The sequence below is a fragment of the Agelaius phoeniceus genome (genome assembly GCF_051311805.1).
Source record: "Agelaius phoeniceus isolate bAgePho1 chromosome W unlocalized genomic scaffold, bAgePho1.hap1 SUPER_W_unloc_1, whole genome shotgun sequence".
Lineage (NCBI taxonomy): Eukaryota > Metazoa > Chordata > Aves > Passeriformes > Icteridae > Agelaius > Agelaius phoeniceus.
In genome coordinates, this window is record NW_027509866.1 from 841153 (window position 1) to 862130 (window position 20978).

Sequence of the window (20978 nt, forward strand, 5' to 3'; positions counted from 1 at the left end):
CTCTGTGATACCAAAAGGACAACCCTGTGCAGTGCTCGACATCAAAGACTGCTTCTTTTCTATTCCCCTGCACGAAGACGACAAGGAGTGTTTCGCCTTCTCCATCGTCTTCCCAAACAGCCAGCGGCCCAACCTACGCTTCCAATGGAGGATGCTTCCACAAGGAATGCTCAACTCCCCAACTATCTGCCAGATCACCATGGACCGAGCGCTAGCACCAGTCCGGCAGAGCAATCCGACTGTAACCATCGTGCAGTACATGGACGACATCCTGATCGCCGCACCATCCACGAGACAAGTGGACCAGCTGGTGTCTACCATCTCCGAGACCTTAAGGACAAATGGCTTTGAGGTAGCGAGTGCAAAAATAAAAAAGGGACCATGCGTGACCTTCCTAGGAGTGAGAATCACAAGCTCCTACATAACTCCTCCCCAGATGAAAATCCGCTGAGACATCAAGACGCTCCACGACATGCAACAGCTGGTAGGGTCCTTACAGTGGCTCCGCAACATCGTCCTGATTCCTCCCGAGGTCATGGACCCTCTGAATGACCTCTTGAAAGGGAAGAACCCATGGGAGCAAAAAACCCTGACACCGGAAGCGGTATGCTCGCTCAACTTCATCGAACGTCAGATGTCAGAGAGCATGCTCACCAGATGGGACTCAAGTGCTCCAGTCGATCTGTATGTCCACTTTACAAAAAAGGGGGGAGTGAGAGCCTTAGCCCAAGGACCCCCCGACAAGGCCCAACCAATACTATGGGTGGTCTTGGGGAAACCGTCGCGTGCCTTTTCCCCGGGAGTTGAGTGCCTCTGCAGCCTCATCATGAAAGGCAGGAAACTCGCCCTAAGACATCTGGGCATCGAACCTTCCAGGATAAGCTTGCCTCTCCGCAAACAGCTCTCTGCGCAGTCAACAACAATATCGGAATATCTAGCCATGGCCCTTACAGGCTTTGGAGGAGAGATTCGCTACGCGGAAAAACCCCCTTGGACTCGGCTGCTCACGGTCATCGATATTGACCTCCCACCAAAAGTACTTGACCAACCACGGGCGGGACCAACCATCTTCACAGACGCATCATCGCAGACCTCCACCGCGGCGGCAGTATGGCAGTCAGGAGAACAGTGGCAATGTGTCAAGGCAACCCACCCCACGCTTTCGGTCCAACAGCTTGAAGCAGCAGCTGTAGTGCTAGCGTGCGGACTGTTCCCAGAAGAACACCTTAACATTGTGACTGATTCCATATTTGTGGCCAATCTCTGCCTAGCCATGTCCGGACCAGGTGTGTCAGTGTCCACAGTGGCAACGATGCTGGAGGAAGCACTCTATTCACGGAAAGGCACCATATCAGTCATCCACATCAACAGCCACGACCCGGTCAAAGGATTCTACCAAATAGGCAACGACAAGGCTGACACTGCCGCAAAGGGCGTATGGACACTGAAAGAAGCTCATCAGTTGCACGAATCCCTTCACATCGGAGCTAAAGCGCTTGCGAAAAGGTGCGGGATTTCTACCGTGGACGCAAAGCACGTCATCGCTACGTACCCCCACTGCCAGAAGTCGCCACTGTGGTCGAGTGGCGTCAACCCCAGAGGCCTCAAAGCCTCAGAAATATGGCAAACAGACTTTACACAATGCCAGCTGTTGAAACCCCGAGCGTGGCTCGCGGTTACCGTAGATACGTACAGCGGCATGATTGTGGCCACACAGCATCTCAAGACCGATTCCAAAGCGACCATCCAACATTGGCTAACAGCCATGGCATGGCTTGGAGTTCCAAAACAGATCAAAACAGATAACGGCCCAAACTTCATCTCAAAGGTAGTCCAAGCATTCGCCTCGAAATGGAACATCGCCTTGGTGCATGGCATCCCATACAACAGCACTGGGCAAGCCATCATCGAGAGAGCAAACCAGACTCTGAAAACTAAGCTGGAAGTGCTAGCAAAGGCAGAAGGCTTCACCAATGCCATTCCCCCGGGTGACCAGGCGCGCATGCTGGCAGCTGCGCTGCTAGCATTAAATCAATTCCCTAGGGGGGACGAAATAAACAGTCCTGCTCAGAGACACTGGGCCACTTGGGCACTAGAGGAAGGCCCACGGGTGGTGATCAAAAATGAACTAGGGGAGTGGGAACAGGGTTGGAGATTGGTGCTCACGGGGCGGGGATATGCGGCCGTTAAAAAGGACGGGGACATTAAATGGTGTCCACTCAAATCTATCAAACCAGACCTTCATAGGGAAACTCATGAGAATTGTGAGACTTTGTTTGCAGGACTGGATCATTGGACGTCCCCGAAACTTATATTCCCCACTACTGGGAAAGAGAGAGAGGCCAACGAGCAACCCGACATCTCCTGAGAAGCTCGTGCCATCAAAATTAAAGCAACAACGGTGTTTCTGTGTGATTTTGCTGTTGGGGCTTGTCACCAGAGGGCAAGCCAGCCCAGACTACTACCCTCATCAGCCCTTCAGGTGGGTCATGCAACATCTTACTGGTGACAAGATGCTCAGAGACATCACCACGCCGAACGCCCCGTCCTTTGTGCTTCGCGTCACCGACCTGTTTCCGGGACAACCAAAGGTAGACCCCTATTCTTCACACGCCACACACATGTACCTATCCTACTGGTGCCCAGCCTCAAACCCAGGAAAAGGTTATTGCAATCGCCCAGGGTGGGGATACTGTGGGCACTGGGGCTGTGAAACAATAGTTACAGACGCCAGGCCGTCAGGACCTGGGTGGGACCCACAAGAGCCCGACAGATTCCTACAGTTCACCTGGGCACCCGCAGGCTGCAAAACACCCGTCTTCCTCCAGGGAAGTTTCTATCGAAACCACCATAAAGTCCCCAAATTCCAGAAATGCACTCACTATAACATGACAGTTTTGCAGCCGAATCACCCTAGCTGGGCTGTGGGCAAAGCATGGACAGTAGTCCTTCAAGGGTCAGAAAAGTGGGTGAATGTGCAAATTACCAGACTCCAACCGTCAGCACCCAGAGCAGTTGGGCCCAACAAAATGATCAAAAGCACACAGAAAGGGAGAAACATGACCTACCCCAAAGACTTGCCCACAAGGGTCACCGATGTCCCGACTGGCGATGAGGAAGCCTTCCAGATAGGCCAATCAGCCAGGTCAGGCTCGAACCCAATCCTTCGCATGTTAGAAGCTACCTTTCTATCCCTGAATGAATCTAACCCTAACATAACCGATTCCTGCTGGCTTTGCTACGATGTTAAACCCCCCTTTTACGAAGGAGTCGCTTTAGATACCCCCTTCAGCTATTCCACAGCCGATGCCCCTCGCCAGTGCAGATGGGACACACCCCGCAAAGGAATTACCCTGAGTCAAGTCACAGGTCAGGGCAGATGCTTTGGCAATGCAACCCTAGCTAAGCGGAAAGGCAACGTCTGCACCGAAGTAGTTGAGCCCGACAGGAAGAATAATAAGTGGGTAGTCCCATCCGTATCTGGGATGTGGGTTTGCCAGAGATCTGGAGTGAGTCCCTGCGTGTTTCTTGCCAAATTCGGTAACTCTAACGACTTTTGTGTTCAAGTTCTGATCGTCCCTAGGGTCCTGTACCACTCAGACGGAGAGGTGTATCACCTTTCCGAAAATAACAACCGGCTCCACAAGAGAGAAATATTAACAGGTATAACTATCGCAATGCTGCTCGGCCTAGGGGCGGCTGGAACGGCAACAGGTGTCTCAGCCCTAGCAACTCAACACCAAGGACTGTCCCAGCTGCAGATGACCATCGATGAGGACCTGCAGAGGATCGAGAAATCCATTTCCTTTCTAGAAAAGTCAGTCTCCTCGCTCTCAGAAGTGGTCCTGCAGAACAGGCGAGGACTGGATCTCCTGTTCATGCAGCAAGGGGGCCTGTGTGCCGCCTTGAAAGAGGAATGCTGTTTCTATGCTGAGCACACAGGAGTCGTTAGAGACTCCATGGCAGAACTCCGAAACAGACTGGCTCAGAGACAGAAAGACAGGGAAGCCCAACAGGGCTGGTTCGAATCCTGGTTCAATCGATCACCATGGCTAACCACCCTAATTTCTACCCTAATAGGTCCATTGGCAACGCTGCTTTTAGCTATTACCTTCGGGCCATGCCTGCTGAACAAGCTAGTCTCATTCGTTCAGGCCCGCCTAGAACGGGCTAGCATCCTGTTCGTGGGACAGCAACAATTCCTGTGAATTCAACAGGGAACACTGCCAGTCACGAGAGACTTGCCTGGCAGAAACTTACTCAGGTTTCCCAAGACCCTTTTCCCTAGTCAGATCTCAACCTCCTACCTCATTTCAGTGCCTATGTATAGGACTACCTCGTTCATTTGTAAAAGAGGGGGGGGAAGTGTGGTAGGTAAGGGACAGGCGTTCGGAAGATTTCGGGCTGTGACGGAAAATTACAGGACTCCTTCTGCACCTCTCCCCATAGATAAGGATCACTCTTGGAATGTAGCCAAACAGGTAGCCCCCCTAACCTATGGATGCCAGTAACTTTCCACTCCATACTAACCCTAGAAAGTATAGCCAAACCCCTTTCTGACGTAGAGAAACCCCTTAGTCCATAAATACCCTTGAGACCCCTCAATAAATGCCTTTAACCGTCCACCACATTGGTGTTAGCGTCCGTTGCTGGCCCCGAGGGATCCCAGGAGGGGATCGCCGTGCTGGACTCCGAAACCAGGTCGCCGCTGCCTTCCCAAGAAGGCAACACGCACCTCCTGAGTCATCCCTTTTTGATGTCCTTTAACATACACCACTGCTACTTCCTCTGGTAATTGTAAGGTTTCTGACTCTTCTAAGACAAATTTTTCATTAATCAGTCCCTTTCCCTTTGAATTTAATAACACACTTTCTTCCCAAATTTTTCCAAAGGTATGCGCTACTCCAAAAGTCTATTTTGAGTCTGAATCTATTGTTCCCCTTTTCTGTGCCAATATTTCCAGAGATTGTTTTAGGGCATACAACTCACACGCTTGGGCTGACCAGTTGTAAGGTAACTTTCTCTTTTCTGTGGCCACCAACCCTTCATGCACTATAGCGTACCCTGATACCCTGTGCCCCTTTATTACCCATGAAGACCCATCAATGTACAATCATTTTCCACCTTGGAGTGGTTGATCTGTTAGGTCCTCTCTTCCTTTAGTTTGATAGTTTATAACCTCTAGGCAATTATGTATTAGTTCCTCACTTGGTTCTCCATACAAAAACTGGGCAGGGTTGAGTTGGTTACTCACAATCAGCTCTAAACCATTATCTCTTAAGATGGCTTCATTCTTTAGCACTTGGGAATCAGTGAGCCATTTCTCAGCCTTTTGGCTCAGGATACTCCTCACGGAGTTTGGGATGTACATCTTCAATTTTCACCCAAATGGTTAATGTTTTGCTTTCTGCTATGAGTAGGGCAGTCACTGCCACAGCCTGAATGCAGGTTGGCCACCTCCGGCTGACAGGGTCTGGCAGTTTTGATAAATAGGCCACTGGTTTCCTGGATCCTCCCCAGTCCTGGGCTAACACTCCATGTGTTATCCCTTTTTCTAGATCCACAAACAGATAGAAGGGTTTGTCTAAGGCAGGAAGACTCTGTGCCAATGCACTGACTAATTTTTTCTTTAAAGCTTCAAACTTCTGTTCATCGTCTTTTTCCCACCTCATCTCTTCTTCTGCTAACTTTTCATACAAGAACTGGATGGCCTGCATGTATCCTTCAATCCATAGCCTACAATATCCCAACAGGCCTAAAAACCTTCTGACTTCCCTCTTAGTTTTTGGCAGTGGGAGTGAAACAATCCCTGTAATTCTCTCAGGGTTCAGCCGCCAGCTCCCTTGACAAATCACATGTCCTTGGTATTTTACTTCTCTCTCTACAAATTGGAGTTTCCCTTTTGATACCTGAAGTCCTTGGTCCCCCAGAAAGTTTAACAACACTATGGTGGATTCCCAAACTTCTTTTTCTTCCTGTCCTGAGAAAAGGAAATAATTTACATATTGGATAATCTTTATCTCAGGTTTGATGGAGAAGAGTTGTGTTACTTCTCCTAGGGTTTGACTGAAGAGGTTGGGGGATTCGGAAAACCCTTGGGGTAACCCAGTCCCCTAAAGCTGTTGCTTCCTCCCAGAATCAGGGTCCTCCCATTCAAAAGTAAATATATCCCTACTTTCCCCTGCCAGTGGACATGCCCAAAAAATATCTTTTAGGTGTATGACAATAAACCAGTGGTGTGCTGGGGGGACATTACTCAGTCGTGTTGAGGGGTTAAGCACTACTGGGTACCGATTCACTGCTCTTTTGTTCACTTCTCTCAAATCTTGGACAAGCCTGTAAGTCCCATCTGACTTCTTTACTGGCAATATGGGTGTATTATGGGGGGACATACATGGTTCTAAGGTCCTGTCCTCAAGTAGGTCCTGGATCAGTGGCTGCAGTCCTCGTCTCCCCTCCAGGGAAAGTGGATATTGTCGTACCTGGACTGGAGAGCTGTCATCAATTAATTTTATTACTATAGGTTTCATGTTCAATTTGCCTCAATTTTTTGGTTTTGCCCACACCATCTCATGAATTTTGCCCTCATCCTCTTCCCCTAATTCAAGAAGTTTAACCACCATTTTTCCTTCCTCTGGGAGTACTCGAATGCTTAACTGCACTTGTAAATCTCAGTCTAATAGATTGCATCCTGCTTCTTGAACTAATAGAACATCTCCAATTCCTACTTTATTTGCCCCTTCAAACTTTACTTCCTTTATAACTGAGACCTTGCACCCCTCCCCTTTTGCACCTACTACCTGCATGGTATCTTGACCCTTTTTGCACCCCTTTGGGATTCTACAAACACAAGTTCTTTCAGACCCCTTGTCTACTAAGAATTCAAATTCTTCCTCCTGGGGATCTATTTTTAAAGTTATCAAGGGCTCCTGATGGTATTCTGTCCCCAGGAGGTAGAGCCCTTGACACTGCTGATCTACTTCTTTTTGCTCAGTCTCATAGACCCTCAGATCCTTTTCCTTCTGGGGGCAATTCCTTCTAATATTCCCACTCTCTTTACAGTAAAAGCAGACTGGTCCTAAGTTCCCCTGTTTCCCAAACTCTTCTTTTTCTGCCCAGTCCCAAGGAGATGCATCTCCCCTCTATCTTCCCATACTTGGAATCCCCCTCCCTTACCTGGGTTGTTCTTTGCATGCTGGTTCCCTTCCCTAATGGCAGTTGCCATTACCTTGGCTTTTGTCTTGGCCTTCTCTGCATCCCTTTTTACATGCACCTTCTGTGCTTCCCTTAAGAGATCTTCCAACCTCTTTTCTTGCCAACCATTTAACTTTTCTAATTTTCTCCATATATCTGGCCAGGCATGAATGACAAAATTTATCTGTGCAGTAAGATCAGTCCAGTCACTGTGTCAGGGTCAACTCCTGAATATTGCCTTATATTTTTCCTCAGCTTTCTAACCGCTCTGTTGGGGTTTCTTCCCTCTTTTGCTGCTCATTGAAAGCCTTACAGGCATTTTGGTTACATGGAGCTGCTTCTTTGATGACTTTTGTAATCAATGTTCTCTATTCTTCCATGTCTTGCCTTCCCCCAGTGCTGTTGCGGTCCCTGGTGGGGCGCACTATGGGCATTTTCAGATCCCCAGGAGGTCCTTGCACAGGCTTCCTTTCCCATATCCATATCTCAGCTGCTCGGATCATCTGTCTTTCTTCTGGTGTGAACAACATAATCATTAATGATTGCATCTCTTCCCACATATCAATATTGGGCCCCAGAAATTGATCTAACTGTTCCACTAATCCAGTGAGGTCCTCTAGTAATCCTTTCAATTATTTCTTGAACATTCTCATGTCAGAAGAACTGAGAGGTACAGTTACAAATCCAATTCATTCCCATATCCCCCCAGGGGTTCCTCCCTCAGGGGGTACAGTCCCAATGCTTGGCTCCCATCCTCTGATCTGCTTTCCTCTCTTTGTGCTACCCTGCTCCTGGTGTTCTGGCTAGGCCCATCAGGGCGTAGGGGAGGTGCAGTTGGGACTGCTGGAAGTGGGAGGGGGAACAGGTCTAACGGGTCCCACTCTGTATGTTCTGCTACCTTAAACATGCTCACCTTCGAGGGGGAGGTTTCCCCTTCCCAGCAAGCAGCACAGTCACTCTCCTCCTGATTGAGTGGTTCCTTAGCTCTTACATCATGATTAATGCTCGGCATATCCATCCTTTGTCTGATCCATATCTCAGCCAGTAGACATGATCTCTCCTGATTTCCCTTCTGGTCCATTCCAATACGCAGTACTGAACCATTTTGCTCTCGTCCTTATCTTTGGTGTTGGGGTCATATTTCCACCGGGCTAGCTTCCTTCCTAGTGGGCTGTCTGGAGGGATGCCCCTTGGTTCCTCTTCAATCTCTGCGTCTTCCTTTGGGGATTCGTTACTCACCCATGATCCCATCATGACCAGTCGATCACAGGTCTGCCCCCGACAGAGCCTGCCTTTCCAAGCACAGGCCCTCCCAACTGAGCCCAGCTCCCTAAGAAGGGAGAGGGAAAGGGGAAAAAAAAGGAAACCTGGAAAGGAGGAAGGAGAAGGAAAGGGAAGAGAGAGAGGAAAAAGGGGAGAGAGGAAGAAAAGGGGAAGAGAGAGAAAAAACTAGAAAAAAGCTTTACCTCTCCTCCGAAGAAAACTCTGTGGTCCAGGGGCTTCCGTCCCCAGCCCACCCTGGCTCGGCAGCTCCGCCCCGACTCGCCATGGCATGTGAAGTGTTACGCTACTACAGGGTAACCCCACCTCACCAAACCTCTCGGCGGTTGTCCCGTTTCCAGCCCGATCTCAGCTGGCTCCGGGAACCCTGGAGCTGGTTTTGCCCAAGAGCCATCCCCACCGAGCTCGGCCACTGCCAGTGCCACCAGTGCCCGGCCGCTGGCGCTTCCCCCAAAACTGCCGCCGGCTATCGCTGCTCAGCCAGCCTGGGATACCACAGCCCTGGCCGTGCCTCCCCCGACACGGCCGCTGGCTCGGTGCTGCAAAACCCTACACAAACCCATCTCACGTGTCCCACTGGCCACGGGGGAAAATCCCCGCTTTCCTCTCCACCACGTGTGCTGCCATTCCCTACCAGAATAGCCCAGCGCTGGCTGTGCCTCCCCGAGACCACCACTGGCTCGGTGCCACAAAACCCTTCTCAAACTTCTCTGTCCTACGTGTCCCGCCGTCCACAGAGGAAAAACACCTCTGCTTTCCTCTTTATAATGATTCCTGCCGTTTCCTCCAACTGCCCAGCATCCTAAAACTCCAATGGACCAGGACGGGTTTGGTATGGAGTACTGGCTGGAGTTTGCTTTCCTATACCGAAATTACAGAGTCATTATCTGGCTAAAAAATAGTGCTCACCCCTTTTCTCTTTTCTTTATCCAGCCTCCTGCTGTCTCTGAGCTTCAGCCTGCAACCACTGGTGGCCCAGAAGTATCTGAAGACTCCACCAAATTTGTGGCGTGGGTGCACTTGTTTTTGCAAACTCCTAGCACCACCGGGGAGAGGTGTCTATCCCAGGAGAGCCCCCGAAAATTGTGAGAAATCCTGATTAGAGGTCAGATGTCGCCATAGTGACAAGCCAGCCCTCCCAGATGTCCCAACTCCCATTGTCCCTTGATAACCATGTGAGCAGGTACAACTATAAATCTATAAAACTTTTCTTATATATACATTATATATAATATAATATAATATAATATAATATAATATAATATAATATAATATAATATTATATTATATTATATTATATTATATTATATTATATTATATTATATTATATTATATTATATTTCCATATACACATAATATTAGTCCATTAATTGTGACAGACAATCATCATATTACTCATCTAGCACAGACACAAAGGAAGTTCTAATATAAACATTAATCCAAACTTGGCTGAAGGTAGAATTAGACCAGCTCCTGAAGGACAGAGCAGCTTTGAACTCCTTGCAGCTCAAAGCACCAAGCGGGTGGCTGGGAGGTGTGTGAGTGACCTGAGAGTGAGGGAAGGGAAATGCAGAGATCCCTGGAAGTGTTTCTGTGCAAACAGGCTGTGGGAAGGGCACTTGCAGACCTGCTCTGGGCCAGCTGTGAGGGTGGATCATCATCCCAACCTGCACTGGGCCATTGCAAGGGACTGTTGCCATGGACACTGCAGGGACCCCACTGCTGGCTTTGGGTGCCATGGCAACCCCCATCAGTTCAGGTTTCCTTGGAAACCAGCCCGAGGAGCCATTTCTGCAGCCAGGTTCCATGGCCCCTTGCCTGCAGAGCTGTTGCTGCCCTGGGCTGCCATGGCAACCCTGAGGACAAAGCGGTGCCAGGGCTGTTCCAGATACAATTGCAGTGACACTCGTTGGTGCCACCAGGTGCCATGGCAACGGCCACAGGGACCCGTTCCTTGGTTTGGTGCCATGGCAACCAATGCCCGGAGCCGGACCTTGCTCAGGGCTGGTGTCAGTGCCCAGAGCCAGAGGGGATCCCTTGCTGGGGGCTGTGCCATGGCCACCTGCCCTGTGCTGCGCTGGCCGCTCGGGCACCAGGAACCAGCAGCCAAGGGCACTGCCAGGGCCAAAGGCCAGGTCAGCCAGACAGAAAGGGGCAGCGCTGGGCACTGTTTCCATGGCAACTGGCACTGGGGGGACACCTGGGTCACCTGGCCTGGCAGTTGCCATGGAAACCCCTGGCAGGCACTGAGGGCACAGCCCCTGGCACTGAGACACTGCTGGGCCGGGTGCTGAGCACAGGGCTGAGCACGCAGAGATGGTTTTGTTCTTGCTGAGCTGCAGCACAGCCAAGGCCTGTCCTGCCCCTCGTCCAGCCACTCTGGGGAGGGGCTGGGGCTGCGGGGGAGCTGGGCAGGGGACACAGCCAGGACAGGTGACCCCAACTGACCCCGGGCACAGCCCAGACCAGAGCACATCATGCTCAGGGTATGAAGGGGGGAACAAGGAGGAAGAGGGGAATTTTGGAGGGAGGGTTTCTGCCTTGCCAGGTAACACTTAGGCAAGAGGGGGCCCTGTTTCTCCAGTGGGCAGAGTCACTACCAAAGACACAGACACCAACTGAAGGAATTGTGTCATTTATATCATGCACAGCTGCAAAGAATTACAAAAGGATAAGCTCAGCAAAGCACATCATCATTAGCAAAGAATTACAAAAGAAGCTCAGCAATCCATCAGAACTCATCATTACATTTTGATGACTAACCCCTTGGTCAAACACTAGAGGTGTTTGTGGCAGACAAAGATTCTGGCTGACTATCAAGATACACCTTACAGACACCAGTAGTACTTTGGTGAGACCATTCTTCATTCATTTTTCTCAAACTCATTTGAGTTAGGAACAACAATTCTGCTGTCCATGGAGCTGGCACCATGGTAATTCCAGAATAATGCCCCCAGGCCCTTTGCTGTGCAGCTTTACCATGCTGTCTGTGGCTAACAAGGCCTGGGGGGGCCCTTTCCCCTCGGGCTGGAAGGGGCCGGGTCCCAGTCCCTGAGGGGCACCCGGGCTCCTGGATGCAATTCCTGTGCAAGTCCCTCAGTGTCACAGCAGCCTTCCCATGGAGCCCCGTGGATCAGAGCATTTCCCAAAGGGGCCCTTGGGGCAAACAGGGAGATTTGGTCTAGCAGCATGTGTAAAACAATATCCTGTCAGATCTCCTTGTTCTCACACAGAACACTTGGCTGCAGGGACACATTCCCATTGTTCCTGCCCAGGTTTCAGGACTCAGAGTTGTCTTTCCCAGGAGCTGCTCCTTCAGCTGCCTCGGGAGGGCCATTTGGCCTCTGGACCCACACTCTGGCTCCATTATTAGGGCCACTGGATCCAAACCCTTTATCTCCACAAATGGTGGTGATTGCAGGTGGATATCCTTTTTTCACAATCCTTCTTAACATTGCAATATTGATAATTGTTCTACCCTGTCATGGGGTTGACTAATCCAATCCTGGTCACTATTGTTTAACACAATTCCTTTCATTTCTCCTGGATATCTGCATCAATTCCTCCTGCCATGACAGGAACACTTTGCAAGGCCAAGCTCAGGTGAGCAGTTATCAAAGCAAAGTGTCCTGGAGGAATCTGAATTCCTGTTTCAGTATTGATAGCTCTCATTTGCTTTGAATTTATCCAAACTAATTCCAGTGCATGAAGGCCCAGCCCTGCAGCCTCTGGGCTGGCCCTGCCAGGGGCCATCACAGCCAGAACAATTTCCCAGGCAGCCCAAGTCTCACTGCCCATGGTTGGATTTGCAAATTGGGTGCAGCCATGCACAGCCAGGGGGTTTCCATTTCCCCCGTGGGCCATTGTTAAGGGCATGGAGCACATCTGGGAGATGGGTTCTCCATGGGCAAAGGTTCCCATCTCCTCATTTTTTCAGCTGCTCTTTTAACAACCCCTTCACCCTTTCAACCAATCCTGCAGCTTGTGCATAGTCTGGTACATGAAAATCCCTGCAGGCTTAATCACTGAATTTTTCACAGGAACAGACAAAGCACTCTGCATCACAGTATCAGCAAACCCTGGGAAAACAGCCAATATCCTCCCTTCCTCCTTTTTTCACTGTATACAGTCTCACAAAGTTGACCACTGACATTAGGGACCTGGCCAATCCTGTTCTGTAGGGTATTTAGTGTTACATCCCTGAGCAGCCAAAGCTACCAAATTAGTATTGTCAGCACTACTTCACATTATTATAATTTTATATGTAGTATACATATTGATATAGATAGACAGACCTAGAAATACATATAAAAATATATCAAAATATATATATGAGGATCTTATTATACTATAAATACATATATAGTTATTTATTATTTTGATATTTCACTTGCACCAATGCATCTGAGCTCAAGATTAAAACCTTCTCTTGCTCCATGTGGGAGCATTCCAACAATAATTGTTCCTTCTGAAGGTGCTGTTTCCAATGCACTCTTAACAAATTCATCTTTGTCTGCCCAAACCCACAAGTTCTTTTCCTTTTCCATGTGCAATTTTTGGATGCATTTGAAGCCATCCAGGGGTGCAGCCTCTTTTACCCGACTGCCCCACTGCTCCCACGGGGCTCCGACCTCAGCCCACTCCAGAGCCAGGGAACTCCAGGGAAGGGCTTCCCATCTGGGAATTTCTGATGGCACTGATTTCTCACATTTACATTGAACAAGTGACATTTTGTTGGGATCTGGCCAGACTGGGCCAGTTTTGTTTTACCAGTGGGCAGGGTCAGCACCAAAGACACAGACTCCAACTGAAGGAATCAGTGTCATTTCCTGCAGCTCAAAGCAGCAAAGAATCACAACAGGAGCAGCTCAGCAATGCACCCAACCATCCCCACCAAAGATTGCCTGCAGTGATTGAGAAAGATCCAGCCCCACTTACCCTCAGCCTTTACCATCCCCCAGACCCACACAGCAGCTGGGGAAGCTGTCACAGCCAAGGGCTGCAGAGCCACTCCTGGGCACTGGCAATTCCTGCAGGTGCCTCCAGCCACAGCTGAGGCTCCAACCCCGCTGGGAGAGGGCCCAGCTCTGACAGTGCTGAATGGACAAACTGACAGCACTGCTAGTGTGCCAACATCTGGTTTCATCCTCCTCTTGGCTCCCTCCCAAAGCCTGGCCAGGGCCCCAGGAGGAACCAAGGGAGGTGACTTTAACCATTCAGCCCCAAACAAGGCCAGATGTCAGATTTCATGGCCTTGTCTGGCTTCTAAATACACAAAGGTCAATACATGTTTCACTTATGAGTGGCTACATCTATCACAGTGCTAATGACCATGCATATCTCATCAGGGAGCAGATACAAAGATAACCTTTGGTTGGAAGGTTCATCCAGAGGCCACCTTTGGCTCAGGGCCTGCTGTTCAGGCCTCACTCAGGGCTGCTGTCCAGGCCTTGGCACTTCAGGGATGTGCTTTAGTGCTGGGCTTGGCACTGCTGGGTGAGTGGCTGCACTGGGTGAGCTCAGAGGGCTTTTCCAACAGAAAGGATTCTGTGATTCCATGATTCTATCCACTGCATTCAGCTGGGTCCATGTTAGCAGCATTCATTTGCTCAGAAAGTCTCCTCTTGCCCAGCTCCTGTGGCCTGAGGCTTTAGCTCCTTCAGCTCCTGGTGCTGAGCTGCTCATGCTGAACGAGACCACTCGGAGAGAAGAACACAGTCCATGCAATTCCTTCTGGGACACGCAGAGGGGAGGCTGTGCAAACAGGAGCATTGTTTGCTGTGGCCTCCTCTCTGCCCTTCACGCCTTTCAGCGCTTGGAACCAGCCAAGAGCTTTCTCCAAGAGTGCAATGGAGCAGCTGCTCCTGCTCCTGGCTCTGGCTCTCTCCAGTCTCTGCCCTTGCCTGCTTCTGTCCCTCGTGCTGTGCCCTCTGTTCCCCCAGGGCTGGCTGGCTGCTGCCCAGGACTGTGGCACTGGCACAGATCCAGTGCTCCAGAGCCTACTTTCTGTGCCCTTGCAGCTGCCTGGGCACAGCAGCCTTTTCCATCTGCAAGCTCCCCATGGACAGGGAGTGCCCAGCTCCGTTCCTTGCACAGCCTCCAGGAGCCCAGGGCTGCCATCTCAAGTCCCTGCTGGCACTGGGGGCTCCCAGGTGCCTCAGGCTGCTGTGACACCGCTGCACACGGGAGGGAACAGGGGCAGGGCTGTGCTGAAAGTCAGCTCCATCTGCTGCTGCTGCTGCTGCTGCTGCTGCTGCTGCTGCTGCTGCTGCTGCTGCTGCTGCTGCTGTGGGGTCACTTGTGCAGCCCTGGCCCAGAGTCAGGGATCAGATCCTGCCAGTCTCTTCCAGCCCTGGCTGCTCAGAGTTTGGGCCCTGGAGCCTCAGGTGGCCAAAGGCAGCTGCTCCTGGTCCCTCTGTGTGCCCGTGTTCAGCAGTGCTGCTCCATCAGTCTGTGCCCAGCAACGGGGAAAAGCCTCAGCCCTGCAGGGCCAGGAGCTGCCGGGCTCTGCCTGAGCAGCTCAGCCAGCAGGGAGGGAGCTGCTCCACACAGGAACCAGGAGCAAAGGACATTCCTTTTTTACAGCATGCTTTCTGTTTTAAGGAAAAAAGAAAGGAAAAAGCAAAGAAGAAAACCTCTATAAAATGGGAAAGATAAAAACAAAACCCTAGTGTGCAGTGAAAAATCTTCTGTAACTCTGAATTAAGAGGTAACTGATATTTTGAAACAGGGAACTCAGGTATTTACTTTATAAATGTGCTGATGGCATTGATGCATGATACTGGCTTCAGTAATCTTTTTAAAAAAGATTTTGGGCTTTGTTTCCAACATTGTTTTTTCCCAAATGTTGAGAAATTGTTGTGAAGCAAGAGGAAATTGCTTTGTGCCCTTCCACCTCCAAGCAGGACTGGGAATGGAAACTCTGTCAAGCCCCAAATCCTTTAGAAGATGCCCTTCCTTCTCAGCCTGGAAATGAGCTGCACATTGCCTTTGAAAGTGTCAGGCATTTCTTAGAGACACTAAGTCCCACTTAGGGCTTTTTGCTCTGGTTTGGCAGTGCAGAAGGGCAATTCTCCATCCACCAGCTCCAGATTGCACTGCCTCAGGAGCACGGCCCACTCGCCAGCTTTGGCCCACTCGTGGCACTGCTAGAGGAGGAAGAAAGTGCAACTGCACAATTCCAGCCAATCAAGAAGGAAGAATGGGACAGACAAAACAGCCTGTACAGATCCAGGCGTTCAGCTGGGACTGTAGAGAGTTTGGGTCCTTGCCAATTGGATGTGTGTCCCCAGCTGCAATCTCTGGGCCTGCAGCAGAGTCTCACTCAGCTGCCAAAGCAGAAAGCTCAGGCGCTGTGCTCGCAAGGGGCTCGTCTGATGCAGAGCTGTCAGAACAATGTGAGGGCAGAGCCAGCCCAGCTGGGCCCAGGGCTGAGCCCAGCAGAGCCCTGGCAGAGCCCAGAGCAGCCTCAGCAGCCGCAGAGCCCGGCTGCAAGGAGAGAAAGCAGAAACCGCCCGTCAGCTGAGGGCTCCTGTGCCCTTGTGCCAAGGCCTGCGGGGCCCAGGCCATGCTGGCTGTGCCCAAAGCTGTGCCCAGAGCTGCCCATCCCTGCTGCCTTTGGCAGCAGAGCAGGAGGGCAGGACATGTGCCCAGCCTGCAGCCAGCCCCGGCACATCCAGCCCTCAGCAGCTGCCCAGAGCAGGATGCTCCTGTGCTCGCTGCCATCTCCCAAAAGCTCTGATCCCACCCTGTCAAGCACACAGGGACCCACCTCACGCCACCCACGGCTGCAAGAAAAGCTGCTCCCAAACCATGGCCTCAGCCTTCTCCAAGGCCACTGCCCATCCACGCCACAGCTGCTCCCAAGCACTTCCCCATCCACACTGGACCACCTAGAACGCTTCCTCTGGAAAAACAAACAACACATTCTTGAAAAGAGATTAGATGCAAAAAGGGAAAACAAGAAAAACGGTAAAAACTCTTATCTCTGTCAGGGCCTTGAGGGAGGCCCAACTCCTACATGGTAGGGAAAAACCCAGCCATGGCTGAGGGAAGCCCACACTTTCTCTATTCCCCCTGCACTGCTCCCCAAAATCACGGTGATGCCAAAGCAAACAAGGGCAGTGGGGCAGCCCAAGCCCTTCCCTGCCTGCACAGCAAAGCAGCCCCTGCACAGGTTCTGGAGTCCCACCTCTGCTCCCACCATGGGGCTTTGTTTGTGTCGGGCTGGCTGCCCCAGCCCCAGCCCCAGCCCGGGGCACGGTGGCTGCTGGGGGCTGTTGGCAGGGCCAGGAGCCCACTCCCATTTCGTACCCAGCCCAGCCCATTCCCCCAGCCCTGCCAAAAAGCAGCTGACTGAAGGATGAGTTGCATCTGCCCCAGCAAAGGGGGAACCTTTGCTTCCCAGCCAGGCTGGGCCATGCCCAAATCTGGCAGAATTCCCCCAGGTGGGGACTCATCTGCAAATTCCCTGTGGAGTTTGGCTTTGAAGAAGGTGCCAGAATCAAAGTCCATCACCTTCAGCCTCCAGTGGCCAGGCTGAGGAAGAGCTTGTCATCCTTGATGTCATCCTGGCTGTCTCCAGCAGCAGCAGCAGCAGCAGCAGCAGCAGCAGCATCCCCACCCGGTACAGCTTCTCCAGGGGCTCCTGCTCCTTCCCTGGGGGGAGACCAGGCTCTCAGGGCTCTGCCCAGGGCCCCAGCTGTCAGGGAACCAGCACAAGCAAAACCAGCTTGGATGGCGGCCATCAGTGCTGGGCAGAGCAGCTCAGCTCCAGCACAAGGGCTGCGTGTGCCCATCCCATGGCCCCGGTGCAGTGACACAGGCAGCACAAAAAGGTCTGGCTTCCTCTGCTTCTCATTGCCACGGCATGTGTGGAGCTGCAACTTACCAGGGCCCTGGATCAAAGTGTGCCTGTGGCTCTCTCCCTTCTTCTATGGCAGAGGAATATCCTGCACCCAAGGATCACAGACCAGGTCTTCTAATGTGGGTCTCTCCAAGGAGTTCACGGATAAACACCACCTGATCAGATCTTTGCACTCTGGGGAGAGAAAGCAGAAACTGCCGGTCAGCCAGAGAAGGCTCCTGTCTGCTTTGCTTTCCCATGGCCAGGCCATTCTGGATGCGCTCAGGGTTGGGCCTAAACTTTCCCATCAATTCCCTGTTTTGGAGGAGAGCAGGACCTGTGCGACCTCCTCAGCAGCTGCCAGAGCGGGATGCTCACGAGCCCGCTGCTGGCTCCCAGCACTGGGATTCCCCCCGTGCCCAGAGAAGAGGATCCACCTTGAGAGAGCCCTTGTGGCAGCGGGAGCTGGCCCCAGCTGAGGTTCCGGCCCCTCCTGAACGGGTGCTCCCCGCAGACCATCTGGTGCAGCAGGATGCCCAGGGACCAGATCGTTGCTGCCTCGCCATGGTACCAGCCAAAGTCGTTCCATTCCGGGGGGCTGTAGGACAGTGTTCCTATGGAATACAGATGGAGTTCAGCAGGGGGATGCTGCTGCTCCCACAGCCTGGCCCCAGCATCCCTGGGCCTGCGGGGGCTGCAGCAGTGGCACACAGGGTGACCACTGCCCTCTCACCAGCACCCGGGACTTGTGCACGAACTTAGGCTTGGAAAAGAAGCCACTGGTGTCAGAAGAGGGCAGAGGAAGCCCTGGCTAAGCCTGACCATGACCTGTAAAGGAAAAACCCTCTCCATGCTGGGGAAAACATGCCCTTATCCTCCCTGCCTGCATTGCCCCAAAAATATTAGGAAGCCAAGGCAAACAGGGCTAGTGGATCAGTCCAAGCCCTTCCTCTTGCCTGCACACCAAACTGGCTGGGGCACAGGTTCCGCCCCCATCTCTGCTACCCCCACCCACGGGGGTTTTGGTCGGGCTGGCTGCCCCAGCCCAGCCCCAGTCCTGGGCAGAGTGGCTGGCAAAGGCTGCCAGCAGGGCTGGAAGATGGCTCCCCACCCAGCCCTGCTCTAAAGCAACTCAGCTGAAGACTCAGTCCCCTGACTGGCAGCAAAAGGGAGAATCCCCTCTGCCACAGCCAGCTTGGGCTGGGAGATGTTGGGCCATGAGATCCCGGGACCAGGAGTACACCCTTACGTGGGCTCACCTGCAAAGTGGGTGTAGGCTGTGTCTTGCAGGTAGGTGCCACAGCCAAAGTCGATCAGTTTGGCCTTCCCGGTGGCCAGGTCAAGCAGGATGTTCTCAGGCTTGATGTCCCTGTGCAGGACCCCGCAGCTGGTGCAGTGCCGCACGGCCTCCAGCACCTGGCGGAACAGCGCCCGCGCCACCTCCTCGGGCAGGAACCGCCGTGCCCCAATGAAACGCTGCAGGTCCTGACACCGCTCTGGCCGCTCCAGCACCATCACGATGTGTTCGGGGAGCTCGAGCCACTCCAGCAGTTGCACCACACCAGGGAAGCCAGTGGACACCTTGGCCTGCAGCACGATCTCCAGAGGGGCCCTGCTGCCGTCGGGCTGCGGGAGGAGCACGATGCCGTCAGTGGGGCTGATGCCGTGCCGGGGCTCGGGGAGCCCTCAGCCAGCCCGGGATGCTCTGCGCCCTGCGCTGGACCCACGCCCGCTCTCCCTCGAGGCGTCCTGGCGGCTTCCACCGTGCCGGGCCTCGGCTCATCCCCGCCCGGCAGCCCCGGCTGCTGCCGCTGGCCCCGCTCACTCACCAGCTCGCCCCAGTGCCGGACGCGGTTCCGTGGCACCCTTTTGATGGCCACCTGCAAGCCAAGGACAGCAGCGGGCTCAGCTCGCCGCCCGCCCTGCCCAGCCCCATCCTCCTCCTCCTCCTCCGCCCCCTCCTCCTGCGCCCGCCGCCGGCCCCGCCGCTCACCGGGGCGCCGTCCGAGAGCCGCGTGGCCGCGAAGACGCTGCCGAATCCTCCGCGCCCCAGCAGCGAACCCAGGCGGTACCGCTCCTGCAGGGCCTCGTGCGCCTTCCCTGCGGGCGAGACGCGGCTGTCAGCGCTCGGCCCGGGGCCAGCAACGGCCCCCGAGCGCCCCTCAGCCGCCCCGGGCCGGCCATGCCCAGGCGTTCGCTCTTTGGAACGCGGCACGGGAGGCTCGGGGCCGGCGGCCGCGCTGCCGAGCGGCGGAGCTCGGGCCGGGGAAGCCCCAGCGGAGGCGGCGGGAGCGGCCGCGCCGCCTGCGTCCTCCGCGGGCCCCGGGAGGAGCCGGGGCCGGGGCCGGGGCCGGGGCCGGGCTCGGGGCTGGACCCTGCGTCGGGTCCGGGGCCGGGCTCGGGCGAGGCGGAGCCGAAGGGCGGCGATGCCGCCCCCGCACCAGGCACTGACGCCCGCCCAGCAGCGCCACCGCCAGTACGGCCAGAGCCGGGCGGAGGCGAGAGCGCGGCGGGACGGCCGGGGCCGGGCACGGGGCAGCCCCGCCCGGGGCCGGGGGCGGGCCGGGGGCATGGCCCGGCCCGGCAGGGGAGAGGGAGGCGGGGAGAGGAGAGGGACGCCGGGCAAGGGACCTCGAGAGAAGGGTGCCCGACAGTGGGAACGGGAGAGAAAGAAAAACAGAAGGAAAAACAGAAAGAGAAGGAAAAAGAGAAAGAGAAAGAAAGAAAGAGTGATCTAAAATATCTGTTCTGCTGCTGTTGCTGCTGCTGCTGTCGCTGCTGCTGCTGCCGCCGCCGCTGCCGCCGCTGCAACTGAAGCACCGGGGCCGTTCGTCCCCGTGTCCGTTCCCCGCTCGCCCCACGAGCCCCACGTTCGAGCCCCGCGCGCCCCGGGCACAGCCCCTGAGTCTGTCCAAACACGGGAACTTTGCAGCGGTGAGCCCAGGTGCAGAGCCCTGACTCCTGCACACTGGCACAGCAATCCCCTCGCTTGCTGCTCTGCATTGGCCTGGCTGAGGGTCAAACACTGTCGGGCCACCTTCCCTTGCTGTAGGATTCCTACCTGACCCCAGCACTGCACTTACATCTCCAGTCTTGCCTTCCAGTAAAACCAGGGGAAGGAAAACTGTGTGTGGCTCATGGTACTTTCGAGTGTCTAAAAATCACTAAGTCACCGATCTTAGAAGTGCGGTGCATCTGGAATTCCTGGGATGGAGAAGTAGTGCAACATGGAAAAGGGGAGCATAGAAATAAATAGAGGAAAAGATCTTGGATTCTTTCATTTTCATTTCACTTCTGGAAAGCTGTTTCAGTTTTCCAGGAATCTTCTCCTGTCTGCTCTTCCCAAGAATGTCTCATGGAGAACAAGGTCAAGCTTCTGTCCCAAGATTTGCCAGCAGGAAATTATGCCACTGGTGAAATTTTCATGATGACTGTTTGTGCTGGCTTAGGGCAAATTTGGGGAGGAAACCTCCAAAAGGGATCAGTCTAGAAAGCAAGTTCAAGCGGCCCCTCCCCCTACTAGTTCAGGAAAAGACTTCCCTCGAGAAAAGTGAAAAAACCCCAGTTTATTTAACAAGTAAAGTATTCAGAAGCATGAAAAATGAATAATATTAAATGAAACCTCTGTCAGTGCTGAAGAGATGGCAAATTCAGAAAA

At 53.3% G+C, this 20978-nt stretch overlaps 1 protein-coding gene and 1 pseudogene across 1 annotated transcript in view; one reads left to right on the forward strand and one right to left on the reverse strand.

The window, feature by feature from the left end:
- Positions 1 to 20978, forward strand: part of LOC143692431 (uncharacterized) — a 230170-nt gene that overhangs the window by 98676 nt on the left and 110516 nt on the right. The window lies entirely within an intron of this gene.
- Positions 1 to 20978, reverse strand: part of LOC143692372 (uncharacterized) — a 62796-nt pseudogene that overhangs the window by 26285 nt on the left and 15533 nt on the right.